Genomic DNA, 24,209 nt, shown 5'->3' with positions numbered 1-24,209 from the left:
AGCTGCTGCCGCTCCACGACCTCCGGGCGCTGAGGCAACAGGACCCCCTCCCCCTGCTTCCCATCCCCCCTGTTCCTCCACAGAAGTGCAGTTTCCAGTAACTCCTCGGGTACCTCCCACTTCTGCCCCCGTCCATCCCACGCCTCTCTCTTCTGTCCCCTCCCCAAACTGTTCCCGAGCCCACCCCTCGCCACAAAGTGATCACAGTCGTGTTTTTCAATCAGCACTTCCTTTGCCCAGAGGCCCCTACAGCCCTAGACTAGAACCTCTTCCTTTAGAAATTGATTTCCCTTTAGAAAGTTGAAGTTCAAGGGAGAGCTGTGCATTTCAGGCTTTCTTGCCTTTCCTAAGAGAAAGACGAATGCCTGATGCTCCAAGCCTTCATTCCCCACCAAGGCGGGCTCAGACTCACCTGGGATCACTCTCAGCTACACATTAACGTCAAACAAAAACAAATGTGAACTTAGATAAGGTAGGGAGACTTTCATTAGAAAAAAAAGACTATTGAAACCCGCAATCCTCTCAAAACTAAACAGAAATCAGCCTCTTTTTTTTTTTTTTTTTTTTTTTTTTTCTGTATTAAAGGGGGAGCAATAAAGAAAGCCAAGTAGACGGGGGAGGGAAACAACTCACTGCCATGACCCTCGTGGTTGGACAATAGATGGGTCTCTGTGGTCCAAGAATTTGGAAGATAAGTGAACAACGGTGAATGTTTTCACATTTTAGTTCTTGCTCAGATTTGGGGTCCAGGGGCAAGCTAAAGACCGGGGACCTGCAGGAAAGAAGCCTGACTCATGTTTGGTCAAGGCAAAGTGGAGGGAAAGAAATGGGCAATTCTGAACACTTAGTCACTATGTGTCCCATATTAAGGCAGGAGGCTGAGTAATTAGGTCATTTTTCTGTGATCACTGGAGGTGGTGTGGATGTATGGGGGAGAAGGTTGTTGAGTTGAACCTATAACCAGGCTCTCGTTTGCCCTGGGCAGCCAGGAAATGGTCAGAGATTTCAAGCACCCCAGGCCTTCCCTCTAATATCTGAGTCCTTCCTCTGAATCTCAGTGCAGGAATCTGGGATTTCTGTGCTTTCATCTTCCCTACCTTTGTCCTGTAGTGCTGACATTCCAACAAGGAGTTACCTGCAGGGCTGAAACTCCTAACAGGGGTTCTTAGTGGCCAAGTCTGGCTCTTCCCCCTGTCTCTGGCCATGCTCCTCCAGGCTTAAAACATACTGATTATCTGGAGATGTTAGTCACCAACTAATCCTCCTTCACAAGCCCTTAGAGCCCAGTTCTTTCTTTGGGAGCCTTTGGCGATAGGATATAAGAAACAATACCGAATGACCTTCTTACTTCTCATTAACTCGTTGTCCTGGATCCTGAAATACAGACAGTTCTCAGACTTTCCTCTCTTTCTCACCCTTTCCTCGCAAGCGAAGAAAGCCTTTCTGAACTCTCATCCTCAGCTGTATCTCATCATTTAAGGTCCTTCTGTAGTAAAAAGAAAAATCTGCGCAGAGATTAGAGAATTCTCTTCAGAGACAGGGAAAGAGCCAGATATCAACGAGATATTTGTGATTTTGGCTCCCAACCTGGAAAAATACTTGTTTTCATCTGTCAGAATCTTGGAACTAACCTTCCTTCCTCTCTTCCTGTACCATCCCTGGTTCCCAGGATTCCTTTGACTATGAGGCAGACAGCAGTCCCAAATAAGTTTGATATGTAAATGGGGACCTCTCCAATTAGGTAACACCTCCCACTACAGGAGTGGGATAGTCTTTCAGAGGTGAGCTTTTCTTTGGAGCATGTGCCCTCACCTTTGCAGCATGTGCCCTCACCTTTGCAGAAGCTCAGTAAATCACCAACTAAACATGTAGATCTAAACTCAAGGAGGTAAATCAGAATCATCAGAGACTTTTCCACACAAAAAACCCCTTCCCTTCCAGATCTTGTTCTCTCCTCCAGCAGTAATCAGGTGGGAAGGACTTTTTCTCTAAAAAAAAGCACTTGGAGTGGATCTGATATAATTCCCCAAACTAACATGCATATATTAAACCAGTTATCCTTAATATACCTTTGCATATTTGTTTATATAATATACACTGATCAGAAATTGACTTTAGATATTTCATTGGCACCAAGGGAAATTATTTAGGGCATACCTACCTTTCCTTATCATTCTTTGTTTTCTCTAGCCGTATATATATTTAACTTTCTTTGGAAAGAACTATTTTTCTGTTTTTATTTAACCTTTCAACTCTACTTTTTTTTTTCTTTCTCTTTTTGGAAAAGAATGGTTTGATCTTTCAGTTCTCTGGCTGTAGATCTTTGGCTGGTTTCTACACATTCCTCAGTCTTCTTCAACTTAGATATCCATTTATTTGTAATCTTGTTAGATCTCTAACTGATGTTCATATTTCTAGGTTCTTAGCTGCCTAAAAATCTTTTCTTTAGAGATTTGGCAGGGTTGTTTCAATACTGGCAACTTTAATATGTCAAAGTGGTAGTAATGGCATGTTTGCAATATATCTGGTCCAAAAAGACATGTGTCTTTTTGGAAATACTGTAAAATACTTGACATAAAGTAGGTATAAGATAAATCTTCAGTGCAGGTGTGAATAGTTTTAGCTTATTTTCATGATTCAGTTATGGCCTCCTTGGTAACAGGAGTTAACTCCCACCATATTAAATTAATACATAGATGTCTAAAATATCCAAATCATGGCCCATTAGGCACTTTTGGCTACTATAACAAAGACCATAGATTGAGTAGCTTTAAAACAATGGAAATTTCATTCTCAGCAAACTGACACAAGAACAGAAGACCAAATACCGCATGTTCTCACTCATAAGTGGGTGTTGAACAATGAGAATGCATGGCAACAGGGAGGGGAATATCACACACTGGGGCTTGGGGGTAAGGGCTAGGGGAGGGATAGCAGTGGGTGGGGGGAATTGGGGAAGGATCGCGTTAGGAGAATACCTAATGTAGATGACAGGGTGATGGATGCAGCAAACCACCACCATGGCACGTGTATACCTATGTAACAAACCTCTGGACATGTACCCCAGAACTTGAAGTATAATAAATCTGGACATGTACCCCAGAACTTGAAGTAGAATAAATAATTTTTTAAATAGAAATTTATTTCTCACAGCTCTAGAGACTGGAAATCTGAGATCAGAGGGCCAACATGGTCAGGTTTTGGTGAGAGCCCCCTACTGGGTTGCAGACAACAGACTAACTTCTTGTATTCTCACATGGTGGAAGGCAGGCTCCGGAGCTCTCTGGGTTCCCTTTTATAAGGGCACTATCCTACTCATGAGGGCCCCATCTTTTTCATGACTTAGTTATCTCCCAAAGGCCCTGCCTCCTAATGCCATCACATCAGGGGGTAGGATTTCAACTTATGAATCTGGTGGGTGTGGCAAAAGCATTTATTTCATAACAAGGGGCAAGTTCTATTTGACCAGTTGTATACTATGTGGTAGATGTTGTTTATAACTGCTGCTTATGTCCCAATAGAAACGTCCTTCAGCTGTTTCTTGCCTTCACTTTGTGCTCAAAGACATGTTTTACAACAGAGCCATTAGCTGTATAGTTTTGACAGGTTCTGAAGTTTCTTACCTGACAGCTTTTTTAATGCTTAAATATTTTGACATTTAAACCTCCAGCAAGCCCTAAGCATTGGTCTGGGCTCTATAAACTAGACTATACTGGCATTTTCCTGCTCTTGTAGAAATACCAAGATACTTCTCTTGAAGCTTTAAATTCACAAGCCCAAACTATCCAAGTAACTGATCATGCTCAACATATATATAGCAAAAGTCGGCCAGGCGCGGTGGCTCAAGCCTGTAATCCCAGCACTTTGGGAGGCCGAGGCGGGTGGATCACGAGGTCAAGAGATCGAGACCATCCTGGTCAACACGGTGAAACCCAGTCTCTACTAAAAGTACAAAAAATTAGCTGGGCATGATGGCGCGTGCCTGTAATCCCAGCTACTCAGGAGGCTGAGGCAGGAGAATTGCCTGAACCCAGGAGGCGGAGGTTGCGGTGAGCCGGGATCGCGCCATTGCACTCCAGCCTGGGTAACACGAGTGAAACTCCGTCTCAAAAAAAAAAAAAAAAAAAATATATATATATATAGCAAAAGTCTCATTTAGTTCCTCTCAAGGTTAATAGCAGACCAAAGGACATATTGTTTAATGTAAGAAAATACACATATTTACTGAATTAATGACACTGGAGCACCAAAATTAGCAAATAGTGTAAGACATTGGCAGTTAGTGATCAATGCAGGGAAACATGCCTTCTAGAACCCATGTACATTCTAGTATATGGCACTGTGTAAAGTAGTTTGAAAATAATAAAATCAGCTGCTTTGTTAAATAATATTTTTTAAAGTTAGCAAAATATGGATTTTTAAGGAGAAAGCATGCTAACTTAAAAAATGACTAGCTTTGGTCAAATATTTTATGTCTCTTTTCTATTCCAACCCTAGGGCCCTAGAAATATTTAATGGAAAATTTTCTTTCTTTCTTTCTTTTTTTTTTTTTGTTTACCCCTTCTCATCCATTAAAAAAATTAAGAGAAATCACTTCTTAATTTTTATGCTCTGAGTATGCAATAGTTGATGTTTTTATCCAACTGGTGAATCTCTTGAAATCATAACACGCTGAGCTTCTATTACTCACTTCATTTTCTTTGAGAATCAGAAAGAACACGTAGCAGTTTATCTTTCTTCTAAATCTATTCAAAATAAAGGCATCCCACCAGCAGTTTTGGATAATGCTATGGTCTGAACAAACTCAATCAGCTCCCATGTGCTTACGTTTTTTTGAGCTTCATTTGTCAGCCTAATATCTTCAACTTATTTTTTGAAAAGAGTAGTTTCCACAATTAATCTAGTGTGTTGGCTGAAAAAGTTCAACCTCAAAAATCAACAGCTGTGTGGATTTCCCCAAATGTAATTTCATAATTTGAATTTCTCTACAACAACAAAATTAGCAGCCTTTTCAAAATGAGAAGGAAAACACATGGAGAAGATTGAGTAATACCCTATGCCTTATTTAGAGAACTTTCCATCAATTCCATACCACCAGTTCTCTTCAATTTAATGAACATCGATGGCCCACCTAGCGCCTTCTGGGAACTGTCCTTGGTGCTGGAGGAATTGCAAGGCTCTCAAGTCTTGGTGCTGACAATCATGTTAGAGAGGGCTGAATAACTGTAATGTGCATTTTTAATATTAGAGATAGCTTAAGGGAAGAGGTAGCTGTAATGGTCAAGTCTAGAGGCTCCTTTTGTGCACTCTTTAATGTCCACAAAGATCTGTATCATACCATTGACCCAAACGAAAATAAAGTGCAGCCTCTCTGGTTTAGCAGCCTCTGTAGGCAATTCTTGTACTGTCATATAAATATGGGTCAAAAATGTTTCAAGGACAGAAAAATAGCAGCACAGGCCAGGTGCAGTGGCTCATGTCCATAATCTCAGCACTTTGGGAAGCCAAGGTGGGTGGATCACTTGAGTCCAGGAGTTTGAGACCAGCCTGGCCAACATGATGAAACGCCATCTTTACTGAAAATACAAAAATTAGTCAAGGGTAGTGATGCGTGCCTGTAGTCTCAGCTACTCTGGAGGCTGAGGCAGGAGAATCACTTGAACCCAGGAGGCAGAGGATGTAGTGAACTAAGAGCACATCACTGCACTCCAGCCTGGAAAACAGACTTGAGACCCTTTCTCAAAAACAAAAGAAAAAAGAAAGAGAGAAAGAAAGAAAGAAAGAAAAGAAAGAAAGAAAGAAAGAAAGAAAGAAAGAAAGAAAGAAAGAAGAAAGAAAGAAAGAAAGAAAGAGAAAGAAAGAAAGAAAGAAAGAAAGAAAGAAAGAAAGAAAGAAAGAAAGAGAAAGAAAGAAAGGCAGCAGACACAGAAGAGAAATACAGATCACAGAGTGCCATTTGGTTTAGGGTATACTCTACCCACGTGTATCATTCTGTTTTTCTTGATTTCCTGGTTCTGGGTTTAGTTTGAGGTTTACTGTTCTAAATTTGTTATCTTTACTGCAGTTTTTAGCAGCTCTATTGCTGATATCCTTTAGCTTCCATGTTGAATGGAAGCAGTGGATATAAGCTGGATATTGGCTTCTAGTATTGCCAAGTGGCCTTTACTTCCCAGTGGGCTGCCAAGGATTCTGCCTCTCTTACAGGAAATGACTAATTCTCTTAAATCCTGCCTCGATTTGTAAGGGAGAGGAATGAAATCAGAAGTATTATGAATTCTCTTCTTACTTCAATAAGTCAAGAAGAAACTTGATTGTCAGTTCTCCAAACTTTGAAGTCCCATAGAAAATGACACAATAGTAAGACATACAATAGATTTCTGTGATCTTATAGAAATTATTTCTTTTTCCTTTCTCCCTTTGTATTTCCTCTTCCTCAGACATGGATTTAACTCCTATGTGCTAGGGACTGACTTAGAAATAACAAGAAGAATAACATTCCCTTCTATAACTTACTGTCTGTTGGAGAAGAAGATAAACTTGTAAACAAACAATGTAATATTGCTCTAGGAACTGAGGTAGACACCCACAGGGAGCAGGTTAGCCCCAAAGGAAAAGATGTGTAATTCTCCTTGGAGATTCTGAGAAAACCTAGATAGATGAGATTATATGTGAGCAACACTTCAAAAGATGAGTAGGCGTTCATCCAGCAGACAAAGAAACAAAAGACATTGTGATCAGCAAACAGGTGAACAAAGTCAGGAAGCCCAAGACAACAGAGCATATTTTGTCACTTCCATGTCATTTGATACAACTGCACAGCTCACAGCACCATACAGATGGCCTTTGTAGTGATCATTTACAAGTATTTTGATACCAAAATTAACAAAAATTGAGGGCATTAGGAGAAAAATCAAGAATAAGAAAGTAGCCTATATTATTTAATTTCAGATATATTAACATGTCAATAATTTATCATTATTGACCTACAGTCATGGCAATTTCATATGTCTCAACCTATTAGCATCCAGTACTTCCAATTTAGTTCTTAGTAACCTGTTTTAAGAGAAGAGAATAATCTAAAACAGCAAATAATTTTTAAACTTCTATATTTGCTTATGGAATACATTACATTCCTTCTTTTTGGCAGGAGATATACCTTCCTAATGAGATTTTGTGCTTAGATTGGTATTAAAATTAGCTGGATTTCCCTGAGTAAGCGTTGAGCATGAGAACGTGCCTGCAGAGCAGACTGGTGACTGAGAAACCCAAGGTTCATGCATTTAACCAGACATGAGCCACACATGAATAATGAAAAGTTGTGTAATTAGTAATTATAAATACCAATTAAACCTTAGACATAGAGAACCAGTCCTCAATGATTCTACCACGGTTTGCATTTTTACCATCCTAAATCACTCTTTTATTCCAATTCCAGTTGCAGAAAAAGTATTTGTCAACAATAAAAAGAAGATAATATAGGAAATAATGTGAAAAATCAAGAATCTAAGAAATCATTATATATGGTGCAAGGAAACAGCAACAAATTGATGATTACAGTCATCAAGTATTTCTCTAAGACAAAGTGAAATTCAGGTTTTCTTTTTACCTTTTTTGGTGAATTTGGTTAATCAAGTTTTTAAGTCGTTTATGACCAAACGATCAGGAGATATGTTAGTAATGAAGAAAAAAATGAATCTTCTTTCTTGCTTTTTACCTGTTCTCCCCACATACTCCCACTGCCTTCTGCATTTTTAAACCTGTGTTTTAGATATCTGTGTAAAACGAGATGCTGGAAATCACCACAGCCACTGCCCTGAAACTCTGTCTGCCCCCACTAGCCTGAAAGCTGAGTTGGCAATAATGAAAAAAAGGTAGATTGTCAGTTATCGTATATCATAGTGTATATATTACTGTATAGATGTGGCAATCATTTTTTTAAGAGACAGGGTCTTGCTCTGTTGCCCAGGCTGGACTGACATGGCACAGACATAGTTCACTGCAGTCTTGAACTCCTGGACTCAAGAAATCTTCCTGCCTTCACCTCCCAAAGTACTGGGATGACAAATGTGAACCTGGCCCAATTATTCTTATATTAAAAATTGATTGATAGGCAAGGAGAACCATATGCTCACAACCCATTAAAGCATTCAGAAGTATAACCTAAAACTTCAATAGTAGAAAATTGAGACTAATCTAAATGCAGGATTAGCTTAAAATTCATATGTTGAGACACTGCAAATGAATTTTAAGAAAATCCAATGAAATATAGTATAAATATCACTAGACTAGGAAGCAAGAAACTAAGCTCTTGTTAAGACACTGTTTTGCTGTGTGAATTTTCATACATCATTTTACTTCTCTGGGCCTTAACTACCTCATCTGTAAAATGAGAAAGTTGAATCTGATTAATCTAAGGCAGTTATTCTTAAAATGGATTTCATAGACTTCCTACTTCAGAATAAAGTCAGGGGCTTGCTAAAAAGCAGGTCCTTGTACCTTAGACTAAAGTCAGGGCTTGCTTAAAAGTCCATCCTATCCCACATTGACTGAATTAGCAACTCCCCAGGTGGTTCTTATTTAAGTACATTAGAGTTTGAACATCACTAGCCTAAGGTTTGCTCCGGATTTTGCATTTTGAGTCTTGCTTTGAGGTTGGAATTAGTTTAAATGAAAGCTAAGACAAAAATAAATCTGTCCTTCATGTTTCAGGATGATAGAATCGGATCTATGATTTCTAAAAGTTGTATATAACTTTTTATATATTGGAATTAAGTGGGATATATGTTTGATTCCCTGCAAGATTAGATAGAATAAAGGCCAAGGACTTTGAAATAATATTTTTAACACATAAAAAAATCAAAACCATGCTCACTGATGTCCAATTTCTGGAACACATGTATTAGTTATAAGCTGCCATAATCTCTCCAAGAAGTCTATTACTCAACTGGTAAAAACTAGTTCTCTGAAAACTACCATGAGATGTAGTCATGAGGTTTTAAAAGCTTTCGAACTTTTTATTCCAGTTGAGTTTCTTTACAATTAGTCAGGGATTATTGGACTTTCGTTACCAGCACTAGCTTATATATCTTTACAAAATGTCCTTGTAAATTATTACAATCAGATTTCCACAAAGTCCAGAACTTTCAAAACATTTCAGATTAAAAGCCTTTCAATTAAACAATATATATGTATAATATATGCACTATATATTTGCCTGCATTTGCTGTGTATTTAAGTTAACTGTTGTGAAATGTATTCTAATGTATTGGCGAGTCTTCAGAGTCCAAAGGTGAAGTCCTTGATATATTCCTAAACAGTTGTGTAGGCTTAGATAACTGGCTTAATCTTTCTGATCCTGTATTTTCTTAGCTACAAAATGGAAATAATGGGACTAATGCTGAGTATCTCATAGGATTGATATGAAGAATAAATGTGCTATTTGGTAATAATAAAAACTGTTTGCAAATATTAGCTATTCTCTACTTTCTATATTATAGTCTTGAACTTTTCATTATGAATATGTCAGCATGAGTTCTGACATGTATTTATTTAATTACTTATTTAGTAAACAAGCACTTTTGACAGTCTGTTAGGCTTACAACACTGTACCAAGTACTCTATAAAATAAATCCAGAAAAAATATAAGCTGTAATTTCTACATTTAAGAGACTTAAATTTTACTTGAGAATTTATAACAGTATCACAAAGTGTAAGGTTAAAAACTCTGAAATACAAATGTTTTAAGCTGGCTAGCAATTGACCTTCTAAGATCAAGGAGTGTTTCACTGAAGCAGGTGGGGTTCTGAGCTAGACCTTTTAGGGTCTGATAGGTAAATAATGGAAGGAATCTCAGCAAGAAGGAGACTGCACAAGGGCAAATTCAGGGAAGGCAGAATGGTTAAGCTGTTTTCAAGAGATGGGGGAGCAGAAGCATCATTGAGTGAAGGTGGCATGTTAGAGAATGGTGGACATCTTTGGAAAATCGATAAGCCCAAAGTTCATTGCTTCTTGAATTTCCCAGTGAAGAGTCTGAAATTGATGCAGCAGATAACATGGAGCAATTAGGGTTCTGAGCAGGAAACACTCATGAGTAATGCGGCGTTTTTAAACAAATTTACCTGGAAATAATGTTCATCATGAATTGGACTAGGGAGATACTATTAGAAACAGAGAGAGCAATCAGGAGTCTACTGTATGAAGCCAGGGAGGTGATGATTTACACCAAAATCATTGTTGAAATTTTAAAAAAATGATGTGAATATATGAGGCAATAGTGAGACTTCTGATAGAATTTATTTATAAAAATAATTTCAGCTAAACAGTTCTTTTAAATTAGATGAGAATGAAAACAGTCCTCTAAAGCTCTTATATTTTCATTTTCATTCAATGTTCAAAAGGCACATCTTTCCTTTATTCAACCAAATATTTATTGAATGCATCATACGCATTGTTCTAGGAGTGCGAGATTCAATGATGAACTAAACAAAGACTGAACTCATGAACCTCACATTCTACTTGGGGGACAAAGGAGAGAAATGTTAAACATAATTAATAAGTAATTATTATATTCGAAAGAGAAAAATATATGTAAACAAGAAAAAGTAGAACAGGATATGAGGCATTTGGAGTGATACATTGAGGACAATTACAGTGTAAAATAGAGTGGTCAGTGTAGCCCTTGCAGAGAAGGTGACATTCAGCAAAGTCTTAAGGAGGAAAGAAAGCTAGTCTCACAGGAGGAAGAATCTTACAGGCAGACGAAACAAATAGCAAAGGGTTGAAGCATCCTAGCATGTTTGAAGAGCCCAGTGTGGCTAGAGATTTAGGAATTTGCTTCTTATTTATTTATGTATTTATTTATTGAGAGGGAGTCTTGCTCTGTTTCTCAGGCTGTAGTGCAGTAACATGATTTCGGTTCTCTGCAAGCTCCATCTCCCAGGTTCAAGTGATTCTCCTGCCTCAGTCTGCCGAGTAGCTGGCATTACAGGCACCCAACACCATGCCTGGCTTATTTTTGTATTTTTCAGTAGAGACAGAGTTTCACCATGTTGACCAGGCTGGTCTAGAACTTTTGACCTCAAGTGATCCACCCTCCTTGGCCTCCCAAAGTTCTGGGATTACAGATGTGAGCCACCAAGCCTGGCCAGGAATTTTCTTTTTAAAGTCTGACAGAAACTTACAGCAAATCACTTTTCAAATTTGTGTTTATGCAGCTCTTTGAGATTTAACCATATTTGTACTATTTTTATGTGTGACCCAGGCCTCTATGAGGCAATATTGAGCCTTTCTTATATAAATATAAATATATATATATATATATATGCATGTAAATATATACAGTGAAGAAAGCATGGAGAAAAGTGTGCTTTATACATTTGATATCAGCTAGTATTATTACTATTTTAATTAATATTATTGATTGTATATAAAGATTTTATTTCCATAGTTTTGTTTTAGGGTTTTCTTGTTCATTTTCTGTGTTCACTCCTTTTAGGTTTTGTACTCTGTACAGAAAGGATTAGTAATTATTCCAGAAAGGATTTTAGGTCACTTACAAGCATACCTTTTTGGGGGTTATCCCAAAATATCCACATACCACTAATTTTTCCCTAAGCTTGCTAGTGGACAGTCAAAAGGAAAAATCTTGTAAGTCAATTGATAACATATATTTTTAAAAACCTATGTATATAGAAAAAGTATTTTCTATGTTCTTTGTAATAAGACCATACATATATTTCTCCTGGGGATTCTCAAAAAAACAATAAGATGTGACGAAATGATGTTTTAAACAATTTTATCATAGATATGAACAGAGAGAAAAAATGTTTCATGGGAAAGGCGGTTTAATTCAAGTCCTCATTTGATTGTCTCAAGCACCTCTGGGAAAGGCATGAAATACACATGAAATGATATTTGTTGTAGCAAAAAAAGAATCTCATTTTCTCACTTATAACGTCACATAACCACATGTTTACAAACCCTACAAATTACATGTCTGTCCCTTGTTCCATATTAAAATCCTGAATTCAAACCAGGGAAATTTGGATGGGATTGTCAGTTTTGTTACACGTCTTTTTTAAGAATGCTTAAGAATGGGAGGCTGGAACACTGGTACTAGCAAGGTGCTAAGCCTCAGTACCATAGAACGCAGGAGCCAGCATCACGACCAAGGTCAAATTGAAAGGCTTAATTTTCTCCTTGTCCCATTTTTACCAAACTTGTGTCATTTAGTGTCATGGGAAATACTTAATATCCTCTGTGTATGTGGCCAGGAGAAACAACACATTAACATTTAAAAATACATGTAATAAGCACATATAATTAGAACATAATCAAATTTTTAAAAATCAGAACATAAAATCAGTAGCTGTAGAGCTGCTTCAAGGCAGTATTATGATTTAAAAATTACAATTTAAGAATCTCCACCTACTGATGATACTCTTAAAAGTTGTTTTGAGAGTGCAGAAATGTTTTTGGTGGTTTTATAGTATGCATTTGGTATGGTACCCATGATATATTTATCATGATGTGTAATGTTTACTTCACCCTCATCTCTCAATTATGTTTTCTGTGTTAGAGTATATGAAAATCAGTGAAAATGTCTACTCACTGACCATATGAGTGACCATATGAGTCTTGTTTGTCATAAGGATGCAGATGACCAATTATAAGATAATGGGTATATAAGACAATAATGAAAGAATAAATGGGAAATTCTGATGAACCTGATTTCCAGTGGAGAAACAGTGACACATAATAAGTAGTACACAGCCTCTGTGAGCCAGGGGTGAAGAAGGATGATTTCAGATGGCTGCCTGGCTAATCTTCACAAAGACCCATTCCTTGGAATAATGCATAGCAAGTGGAGATCTTCACACCTTTGACAGCTAACCATGAGTGGTGATTCGTGGTACCACTGCAAACCAGTAAAGGGCAGCACCAGTCAGCAGTTTTCTAACACTGAACAATAAAGCATAATTGTTATTTCAAGTTGTAAGAAGAAAATGATTGACTTTGTTCAACATAAACGTATTTGCTGCAAATTATCTAATAGTGCTGATAGGTTAACTTTATTGATTTTTTTTTTTGAGGTGTCCTTAGCTCCAGATGCTTTGGTAGATCAAAGTGTATCCATGGTGCTAACTCAGAGAGCGAGGGAACAGTAGCAGAGGTCTGCTTGGTTTCTAAACACAGTTTTGCAAACAGTATTATTTACTCTTCTGTTACTAAGTCTAAAAGATCTCTGTTTGCACTAAGGGAATAGAAAAAGTTGAAGAAATTATCTTAAATTCATATATATATATATTTTTTTTTAAAGAAAGAAAGAGAAAGAGACAAGGGGAGAGAGAACAGGAGTCTTGCTCTATTGCCCAGGCTGGAATGCAATCTAAAAATAGTTATTAAAAACCTCTTTTATGCCGATAATTGTGCTTAACAGTGGAGACAGGAAGGAATAGAAAATAACAAACAAACAGCCAACCAATATTTCATTTAAGTCTGTGAAATGCTATGCAAATGCTGAAGGGTGATTTACTTCCAATTATGTGGTCACTTTCACAATAGGTGTAATGTGTTACTGAGAAAAATGTATGCTCTGTGGACCTGGGGTGAAGAATTCTATAAATATTCACTGAGTTTACTTGTTCCAGGTCTGAGTTCTAATCATAGATGTCCCTGTTAGTTTTCTATCTCATTGATCTGTTGAATATTAACAATGTGGTGTCAAAGTCTCCTGCTTTTATTGTGCAGGGGAGTCCAAGTCTCTTTATAAGTCATTAAGAACTTGTCTTATGTATCTGGGTGCTCCTATATTGGGTGCATATATATTTATGATCATTGACTCCTGTTGTTACATTGATCCTTTTACCATTATGTAATGTCCTTCTTCGTTTCTTTTAGTCTTTGTTACCATTAAAGTCTATTTTGTCAGAGATGAAAGTTACAACTCCTTTTTTTTTTTTTTCTCCATTTGATTGGTGAGTCTTCCTCCAATCCTTTGAGTCTTTATATGTCCTTGCTTAAGAGATGAATCTGGATACAGCATACCGAAGGGTTTTGACTTTTTATTCAATTAGCCTGACTGTGTCTTTGATTGGGGCATTTAATCCATTTAAATCTAGGATTAATATTGATTTTTGTGAGTTTAATATTGTCATTTAATGCTAGTTGGCTATTTTGCCCATTAGTTGATATAGATTCTTCATTATGGAGATACTCTTTACCTTTTGGTAAGTTTTTGGGATGACTGATACTGGTTGTTCCTTTCTGTGTGTAGTGCTTCTTTTAGAAGCTCTTGTAAAGCAGGCCTGATGAAATCTCTGAGTGCTTGCTTGTTCATGAAAAATTTTATTTTTCCTTCATTTATGAAGCTTAGTTTGGCTGGATATGAGATTCTGGGTTAAAAATTCATTTCTTTGAGGATATTGAATATTGACCCCACTCTCTTCTAGTTTGTAGGGTGTCAGCTGAGAGATCTGCTGTGAGTCTGATAGGCTTCCCTTTATGGGTAGCCTGACCTTTCTCTCTAGCTGCCCTTAGAATTTTCTCCTTTATTTCAACCCTGGTGAATCTAACGATTATGTGTCTTGGGGTTGCTCTACTTGAGGAATATCTTTGTGGTGTTCTCTCTATTACCTGAAGTTGAGTATTGTCCTGCCTTACTAGGTTAGGAAAGTTTTCCTGAATAATACCCTGAAGAATATTTTCCAGCTTGGATTCATTCTCTTCGTGACATTCAGGTACACCTATCAAATGTAAATTAGGTCTTTTCACATAGTCCCATATTTCTTGGAGACTTTGCTCATTCCTTTTTACTCTTTCTTCTCTAATCTTGTTTTCTCATTTCATTTCATTTCATTAAGTTGGTCTTTGACCTCTGATATCCTTTCTTCTGCTTGATCAATTTGACTGTTAAAACCTGTTCATGCTTCATGGAGTTCTCGTATTGTATTCTTCAGTTCTATTAATTCACTTATATTCCTCTCTAAATTGTCTATTCTCGTTAGGATTTCGTCAAACCTTTTTTCAAGGTTCTTAGTTTCTTTACATTGGGCTAGAACATGTTCTTTTAACTCACAGGAGTTTCTTATTGTCCACATTCTGAAGCCTAATTCTGTTAATGGAATGCACTTGTTCTCCATCAGGCCTTGTTGCCTTGTTGATGAGGAACTGTGATCCCCTGTAGAGGGAGAGGCATTCTGATTTTGAGTATTCTCAGCCTTTTTAGGCTGGTTTCTTCCCATCATTGTAAATTTATCCACCTGTGGTCTTTGTAATTACCGACTTTCAAATTAGGTCTCTGTGTGTATGTCCAACTTGTTGACTCCCAGCACCGGAATCTGAGCAACCCACTGCGCCGACTAAAGCAGCAGCATTAAGATTCATGTTGCTTTTCTGCCCAGGAATCTCTGGTCTGGCTTCCTTCTTGAGTCCCTTTTTCAATCAGCTGAATGGGCGACTCTGCCTTCTCGGAGCTCCAAATGGCGACCAAAAGGGGACCCAGTCCGTTTACTCTGCACCAAGAACTGCCGCGCCTGGGTGCCGGCAAAACCGCCGCGCCAGCCTCAAGAGTCGCGCTGGCAACCCGTGGGGCTCCTCCGCTGGGAATCTCCTGGTCCGTGAGCAACAAAAATTCATCTGAAAGTGTGGCGTCCTCCAGTTCTCTGCGCTTTCACGGGAAGCTACAATCCTGAGCTGCTAGCGATCAGCCATCTTGGATCTCTCCAATTTTATTGATTGATTGATTTTATTTTATTTTATTGAGACAGAGTTTCATTGTATTACCTAGGCTGGAGTGCAGTGATGTAATCTTGGCTTACTGCAACCTCTGCTTCCCGGGTTCAAGTGATTCTCCTGCAGCACGTGATAGGTTAACTTTAATATCATCTTAACACACACAAAAATTTTAATTAACTTGACCATTTGTTCTGTCATAATCAGTTGATCCTTACAGAATTTACAGAGAGACAAAAAACTAAAGATTTTTCTGTGGCTATTTTGAGAAGACCTAAAAATGAAATAGTTTCTGACCATCTAAATTTTGCCATCCAAAATATAGCATTGAACAGCATAAGCATCCTAACACTTCACTAATTAAAAATAAAAGACTAATCACATTCATTGAAACATCAATTGATACAATTGTAAACCAAATAAATTCTTTTTCAGATATCATTTCAGTTCATGATTTGAACTCAAATTCTTCTGAAGGGGAAAACTCCTTGTAATCTATTTTACAAATTAAGGAGCTTTCTAATTAAATTAATTTGTTACCACACTATGCTAAAAGTTGGGGGAGGGAAGATGTTTATCCTAAGTGATTAAAACGAGTCAGAGGGAGGAAGGAGATGACAGCCCCAGGCTTGGAGCCACATCTCACTTTAATTTTCTTTCACTGGTGGGTTATAAACATGATCAATGACATTTTTTTTGTCTCCTCACCCTTTTTTTGGGTCTTAAAAATGTTCTGTAGAGATGGGTGGAGAAGGAGGGTGGGGTATCTCTCTATGTTGTCCAGGCTGGTCTTAAACTCCTACTTCAAGTGATTCTCCTGCCTCAGCATCCCACAGTGCTGGGATTACAGGTGTGAGCCATGGCACTCAGCTGATGTAAGGACTTTAATGACCTTAAAATATTCTAGAATAACCATTAGGAAATATGTGTAGATTTTGTGCTTTCTTATAGCAGACGTGTGTCTATGGTGACTGACTGCCCTGCAGTCATCTTCTTAAGATCTACATAATCTCCACAAGTGACTTCATTCCTTCTGAACCTGTTTTTGATGTGTAGAATGTGGATACTATATAACTCATACAGTTTCTAGAAGGTTAAGTTAAATGGCCTATGTCCATAAAAATGTTATTTAACATAAATATGTCAGGCAAATCAATTAGAGAATACATTCTATAACTTTTGTCATTTTGGATTATATAACAACACATGGAGCAAACAAGATACTACATAAACCTTATTTAGTAATGCAAACATAATTACTGCATTTACTTATAAATTATCATATCAAAAGTGTGATGCATAATCATTTTCCTTTTGAAAAATGCATATATAATAATTTTTAAAAATAAATGACAGTTTTATTTAGTAGGAAACCTTTGCTGATCTTTGCAATTTATTGGATGTAACTACTTCCAGAGAAACAAAGAAAGGGGTTAGTGCCACAGCTCTTTTGCAAGAACCCATCAGCATCATCTATCTTCTCTAGCCCTGCCTTGCCTCATCACATTCCTCTTTCAGTATGTGCTTCTGGACTATGTCCTGCTCAGTAGCAAATGAGTATGTCTTATAAAATTTGTGAAATTTTTGCAACATGAAATAGCTTCTGACAGAGTGATTTTCAAATTGCCCCATTAAGATCCACATCATGGATAGTGGATTGCACCTCTATAGTAGGTATCCCGTTACCCAGTCTTTGTGTCCTAGTAATAGAATTTTAGGTGAGGGCATTTCCCAGCCTTGCTTAAATAGTATATAAAACTACCAGGAAATCTCTCTAAAGGATAGGAGTCCTACTTTCCCTTTTTCTCCTTCCCTTTGAAATGTGGATGGGAAAGTGGGAGCTAGAACAACTGCCTTGAACCATGACATGGAAACCATACTTTGAGGTCTGCAGAACAAATGAGAAATAATCCCGTCTTCATGATGTAACAGACCATCACATTAGCCCTTGGCTATTCTGCTTGGATGGTTATGTGAGATTTTTTGGGTCTTGTTGAAGCGGCCAAACTACACCTTAGTGAATACGGTTTCTATGACTTAAGCACAGAATCCAGATAAATCACAGTCAGGCAGAGCAATCGCTACTTACCTGAACTATAACAAATCATTTCTAAGCTTTATAGTAAATTCTTTCTAAATAATAGTTCTATCATTTGGACCTTCTAACATGCATGGTAACTTAATTTGCTCTTTTTCCTTTAAGTCCTTTAAAATTAAAAAGAGAGAAAAAAAAACTTTCCTATACTGAGTTCCTCACTTTTAAAAAAGTTACTTATTTAGTCTCATATGATAAAGACATAAAGGAAAACGAACGTTATATCTTTTCACAGTGAACATATTCTAGACTCTCTGACCAGTAAACATTGATTATAAAACATTTTCCCATGAAAGATAATAATAAAATACTTCCTACTATAATCTTGCTCTTTGACTCGGCATTTTGTCTGTGTTCAGTTAAAGTCGTCGTCTGGTTAGTACTGTACCCATGTGATGGGTCATCAAATACAGTTTGTACAGCATGTCCTTAACCACAGTGACCTCTGTCAGTGATATATAATCAGATTATTACTATCTCAACTACTCATACAGCTTTGAGTATTTGAACACCCTTAGCCAGTGAGTATTAAAGTGAACAATTCCAGGAGGCCGGGAGTGCAGTGAAACTCGCGTGGGCTTTGAATTCAGATGTGTCTGGATTTCAATCCTGGCATTGACACTTACAGCCCTATTTCCCCTGGGTTAAACCCTTGACTTCTCTTAGTCTGTATCTGTAAATGAGGGTAATAACATCTATTTCACAGCCTAGCTGAAAAGAGTGCTTCATTCCTTGTAGGTGCTCAGTAAATGATGACTCCTTGGCCCCTACGAGATTGTTCTGACATAATGTCCACAGGTGAGCATGAAATATTTGACCGCTGTTTCTGGGGACTTATTCAGTGTATTTACCTATTGTCAATATTGAAGGGTATTACTGGCCTTGCTCATAGAATTTGGAGCACCCACCTCCTTTTTAATTATAATGAAATCCACGAGGAATGGAAAAGGAGCAACTGGGTGCTCTCAGATGTGCCATAGCCTAAGCAGTTAACTTCTTAGCTCCTCCCCATCTTGTCCACCTCACCTTGTTATCTTTTGGAGACTTTGGAACAAATTTCGTTGGCAGCTTGGGCTTCTGTGGCGACGATGTCTTTGAGAAGATGAACCACAACTCAGCCCACTTTTACGTTGTGTAAGTGGGAGTCAGGAGACCTGTAGCATCCATTTCCATCCAGCCACTGAACAGGGGTGCGAACCTAGGTAAGGAAAGATGGGCAAAGAAGGGAGGGGAGCGTCACATACTGGTGTCTGTGGGAGACGAGGGGAGGGACAACAGGGGGTAGGGAGATTGGGGAGGGATAACATGGGGAGAAATGCCAGATATAGTTGATGGGGGGGATGGAGGCAGCAAATCACATTGCCGTGTATGTAGTACCTACGCAACAATCCTGCATGATCTGCACATGTACCCCAGAACCTAAAGTATAATAAAAAATATATAAATAAATAAATGAATAAATAAATAAATAAGAATGTTTTGAGTGCTTACTATGCGCTTTGTCATGTGTTAGACCGTTGGTATCGTTATTTAATTTCATCTTCCCAAGAGGCCTGTGATATAAGTATTCTTATACCCTTTTCAGGTGAAGAAACCAAGGTTTCCTTGCACTAAGTAACCTGCTCTGAAATTATTGCATCAGAAATTGAACCCAGCACTAGCTTATTTCAAAGCTCTGTCTCTTTTGCTATGTATAATAAAATGCTGCCTCTTTGACCCAATTGAACCAATGTTTCGTCTGCAAAATGCTGTGGGACGGATGTTCCACAAGTTCCTTTATACTCTCAAATGCTATAATTCCATCCTCTTCATTCTAAATGTGGGAATATAAAACTTACTAAGCTTTTTAAAGACTTAATAAGTCTTTCTCCAATAAATGTTCACACTATCTTCGACTCAGTATAATTGATACTTTTATATGTAAAAGATATAAAAAGAGTGAATACGTATAATTGGCCATAGGGAGCAAAGAATTAGGTACCTGTTTTCTGTAGGCATCATATTTTCAGAAAACTCCTGTTTAAAATCTAAATTCTTTTATTTCTTTATTTTTAAAAATTCTGATTATACAACATAACACAAATGAAACAATTCATAATCCATGATGTGTTGAAAGAAGAAAGGGATTCACCAAGAACAACTGAGCCCAACAACAGTCACTGTGGGCATGTTACAGCTGAAGGAGCCAGGAGTACAAAAGATCATTAACTTAATTCCATTTTACTCTTCCTGGGTTGGCTAAATAGTCAACACAGCAACATCAAACACCGAGCTTCCTTCATTTGTCACATACATTTTAAGTTCAAAGATGTGAGTCTCGCAATGATTTGGAAAAAAAAAAAAATATTTGCCTTCTTTGGTGCCATAATGCTTTAATGTTTTTCTCTCTTGAATAGCAAGACCAGTTCTTGCATAGGTACGCATGTGGCAATGTGGTTTGCTGCCTCCAACCCCCCGTCACCTACATCTGGCATTTCTCCCCATGTTATCCCTCCTCAACCTCCCCACCTCCCCACCATGCTGTCCCTCCCTTACCCCCCCCACAGACCCCAGTGTGTGATGCTCCCCTCCCTGTGTCCCTGTGTTCTCATTGTTCAACACCCACCTATGAGTGAGAACATGCAGTGTTTGATTTAGATGCGGCAGGTCTATGCTGGAGCACAACGGTAATACCTTTCAAGTGGCAAATTCAGTTTCATATTTATGGATACAGCTGCCTTAGTCATAATTGGTAAGTCTCCATCTCAGTCACCAAGAAATGGTACATTTGGTTGGGATTTATTATTTCTATTCATTGTCCTTTGTATACCTATTTGAACAAAAAGAGGAGGCTACCCCTTTCTTTTCATTGTCAGTAAGCTTGCACTTTTGTGAAACACATTAGAAACTGTATTTTGCTTTAGTTTATAATATAGTGCTATTGGAAGCTGCTGAAAATTAAAGGTATTTAAAAGAGATGCAGAGAACATATTTTCAACCACTCAATAAACTGTAGATGCCGATTCATGATGGAATGGGCATTTAAGTAAAGTGACAGAGGTGCAGAGGTTACAGCTTCTGAGGCAGATGTTCTGTGAAAATGTAACCTGGTCCATTTCACTGCCGTTTCTTTAACAGTATATTTATGATATACTCTAGCTGACTCACTTTATGGACCATATTTTGCAAATGTAAAATTCACGATTTTGATTCCAGGTTTTATTACCACTGGAACCTCCATGGCACAATGCATGAGTTTTATGCACATGAGGCTTCCACTGGTGTCATGCACATTGTGAACTTCTGGCAAGGACAAATGACTCAACTCTCCCATGGAGCTGGAATCGCAGGGCCCCTTACATTGCTTCCAAATTTTGCAATTAATCAGCCCCACACATATGTTTTGGGTGTGTACTTTGCACAAGGGCACAAATACTACAGCATGACTTCTGGGGTAACTTGATTCATTGGCAGCCTACTTTAGCTCTCCTTAGCTTACACCCAAGCTTTGACCTAATTAAGCACGTATTAATACTTGGTGCTTAAAAAAAGAAAGTTTATTTAAACAGTGTGTAAACAAAAAGTAAAACATAAAAAAGGCACTGCCTTCTCCCCCTAATCTGTCATTCCTGCTTCTAACATGGAAGCTTCTCTGAGCTCAGGCATTCAGACATGTTCACATGGATGTAAAGAAGAAGGCATGTGATGTCAATAAGCTCCCTGAGATATGACAGTGGTGCCGGGCTATCAAATTTATTTGCTTTGCTTATTGTTTTTATGATAAAGTCAAATGAGTTTCAGGTGAGTCTCAGATTATGGTCTGAGCTAGTTAAATGTGCTCCATAGCAGTCCTAAACCTGACGGGAGCTCTCTTCTGAGCTCCATGAGTTCTGTTGATATTTAGGCTAACCCTTTGACAAGAATATTGCCAAGTAGTAAGCTAACATTTTGGGGATCCGTTTTCTTTCTCATTGGATGAGCAAGTATATGACAGTGAGGCAAGGATGGAGGACTTCACTAGAAGGATAAATCTCGATCAGGGTCGGGTGGGGGCGGGCTGCTGCAGTTCACATCTTGTTTGTTCAGATAAGGGCATTGAGACCCAGCTTCATTCTTCTTGGCATCCCCTGTCAGAACCACCACAGCAACCAGCAAGGAGGAACACAGAACAATCATCTGCAGAGGAAATTTCCTACCACGTAAGCTGATGCCTCACTACTCTTTCTCTTTCAAACCATGGTTGGCTAACAAACATATGAAAAAAATGCTCCTCATCACTGATTATTAGAGAAATGCAAATCAAAAACACATTGAGATACCACCTCATGCCAGTTAGAATGGCGATCATTAAAAAATCTGGAGACAACAGATGCTGGAGAGGATGTGGAGAAATAGGAACACTTTTACACTGTTGGTGGGAGCGTAAATTAGTTCAACCATTGTGGAAGACAGTGTGGCAATTCCTCAAGGACTTGGAAATAGAAATTCCATTTGACCCGGCAATCCCATTACTGGGTATATACCAAAAGGATTATAAATCATTCTATTATAAAGACACATGCACACGTATGTTCTTAGCAGCACTGTTTACAATAGCAAAGACCTGGAACCAACCCAAATGTCCATTGATGATAGACTGGACAAGGAAAATGTGGCACATATACACCATGGAATGCTATGCAGCCATAAGAAATGATGAGTTCGTGTCCTTTGTAGGGACTTGGATGAATCTGGAAACCATCATTCTCAGCAAACTGACATAAGAACTGAAAATGAAACACTGCACGTTCTCACCCATAGGTGGGTGTTGAACAATGAGAACACAGGGACACAGGGAGGGGAGCATCACACACTGGGGTCTGTGGGGGGGGGGTAAGGGAGGGACAGCATGGTGGGGAAGTGGGGAGGTCGAGGAGGGATAACATGGGGAGAAATGCCAGATGTAGGTGATGGGGGGTTGGAGGCAGCAAACCACATTGCCACATGTGTACCTATGCAACAATCCTGCATGATCTGCACATGTACCCTAGAACCTAAAGTACAATTTAAAAAAACAAACCATGGTCCAATAGTTGCAGAGTGGACTTTGAAACTATCCTTTTATGAGAGTGACCAACACCCAGTCACTGTCCAGTGGATGGCTTATAACTTGGCTATCATGGTACTTTAAAATATGCAATTTTTAAAAAAAATTTTGCAGCCACAAAAATTGGTAGCACCTCATTTAATTCTCATGGCAGCCCACACAAAGAGAAGCTTTAAGGGCGAGGCATCTTGGGTTTAAATCTTGGCATCATCGCTTTCTAGCTATATGGCCCTGCTGCTTCCCTGTGTCTAAATTCCCTTTCATCTTTATAGCTACCCTGTATAACAACTACAATGTCTCCACCTTACAAATGTGGAAAATGTCAGAGATGCTGGAAAATTGCTTTGAATTCAGTCTTCTCCAAAAAATTCTCATGTACTTTCTCCTGCTCTTTGTTTCCACTAAAACCACAGTCAATCCAAACTGTTATTTTTCATCAGCCCACTGCATTAATCAGATTGTTCTCTCTTACATTGACATTTTCTCAAACAACTGACCTCTCACCAACCCATTCTCTCCATGGCAGCCAGAATGATCTTCTTATAAACATATCTAAGCATGTGTCATGTTCTGCTTAACACATTTGGTTTCTCATCATTGCTCTGAAGACGAACACAAAATCATTAACAAGGCCTATAAGGAAAGGTGTCCTCTAGCACCTGCCTATCTAGTCAGCTGATCTCACAAGACTTTGCTCCTTGTTCTCCTTAGTAAGTTAAGAAAGGTAAGAAATGGGCATCTTGTCACCTGAATCACTTTCCAAAGATAAGCCTAGTATAGAAAACATTAGACACGTGTTTCCTTGGGGTCCTGTCACACCCCACAGTCTGATTCAAACTGTCCTCAGCTAAAATGTGCATACATGCTCCAACCCTTATAAATCGGTAGCTTAGAAAAGAGAATGCATTTTCCTATAGACCCTGTGTTACAAAAAACAATTAAATTTCAAGGCCATAAAAGCCTATTTTGCCTACAAGGTAGCAAAACTCTTCTACCGAAAATGTCATAGCTTCCTATTTGACAAAATAACAATACTTGACAAACTAATAATAGCTAATATTTATTTAGTACTTACAAAATTCCAGGTTTTCTTTTCAGCATTTAATGTATATTAACTACCCCCAAATTTATGAAGTAATTACTGTCATAATCTCTATTGAACAGATAAAATGAGGCATATTGATTCCAATAAGAAAAAAAAATCAAGTGGAAGTAAACTACAATCATAGATTTTAGGGGAAAATTCATGTTCATATGCCCCCTATTCTTAATTCTAATATTAATAGAATAGCAGCTTAAGTTTCAGTAACCAAGCAT

General features: G+C 38.2%; 1 protein-coding gene across 1 annotated transcript in view; it reads right to left on the bottom strand.

Moving 5' to 3' along the window:
• NTNG1 (netrin G1) overlaps positions 1–19,026 on the bottom strand; it is a 376,597-nt gene extending 357,571 nt beyond the window's left edge. The window contains exon 1 of the mRNA XM_032262858.1: positions 18,854–19,026. The gene's annotated coding sequence lies outside the window, so the exon portion shown is untranslated. The remainder of the gene's footprint in view (positions 1–18,853) is intronic.
• Positions 19,027–24,209: the final 5,183 nt, after the last annotated feature.

Source organism: Sapajus apella, unplaced genomic scaffold (assembly GCF_009761245.1).
Source record: "Sapajus apella isolate SASKATOON/1434 unplaced genomic scaffold, GSC_monkey_1.0 scaffold131, whole genome shotgun sequence".
Classification (NCBI taxonomy): domain Eukaryota; kingdom Metazoa; phylum Chordata; class Mammalia; order Primates; family Cebidae; genus Sapajus; species Sapajus apella.
The sequence above is the reverse complement of the archived record's forward strand: the minus strand, read 5'-3'. Positions and strand labels throughout refer to the sequence as shown.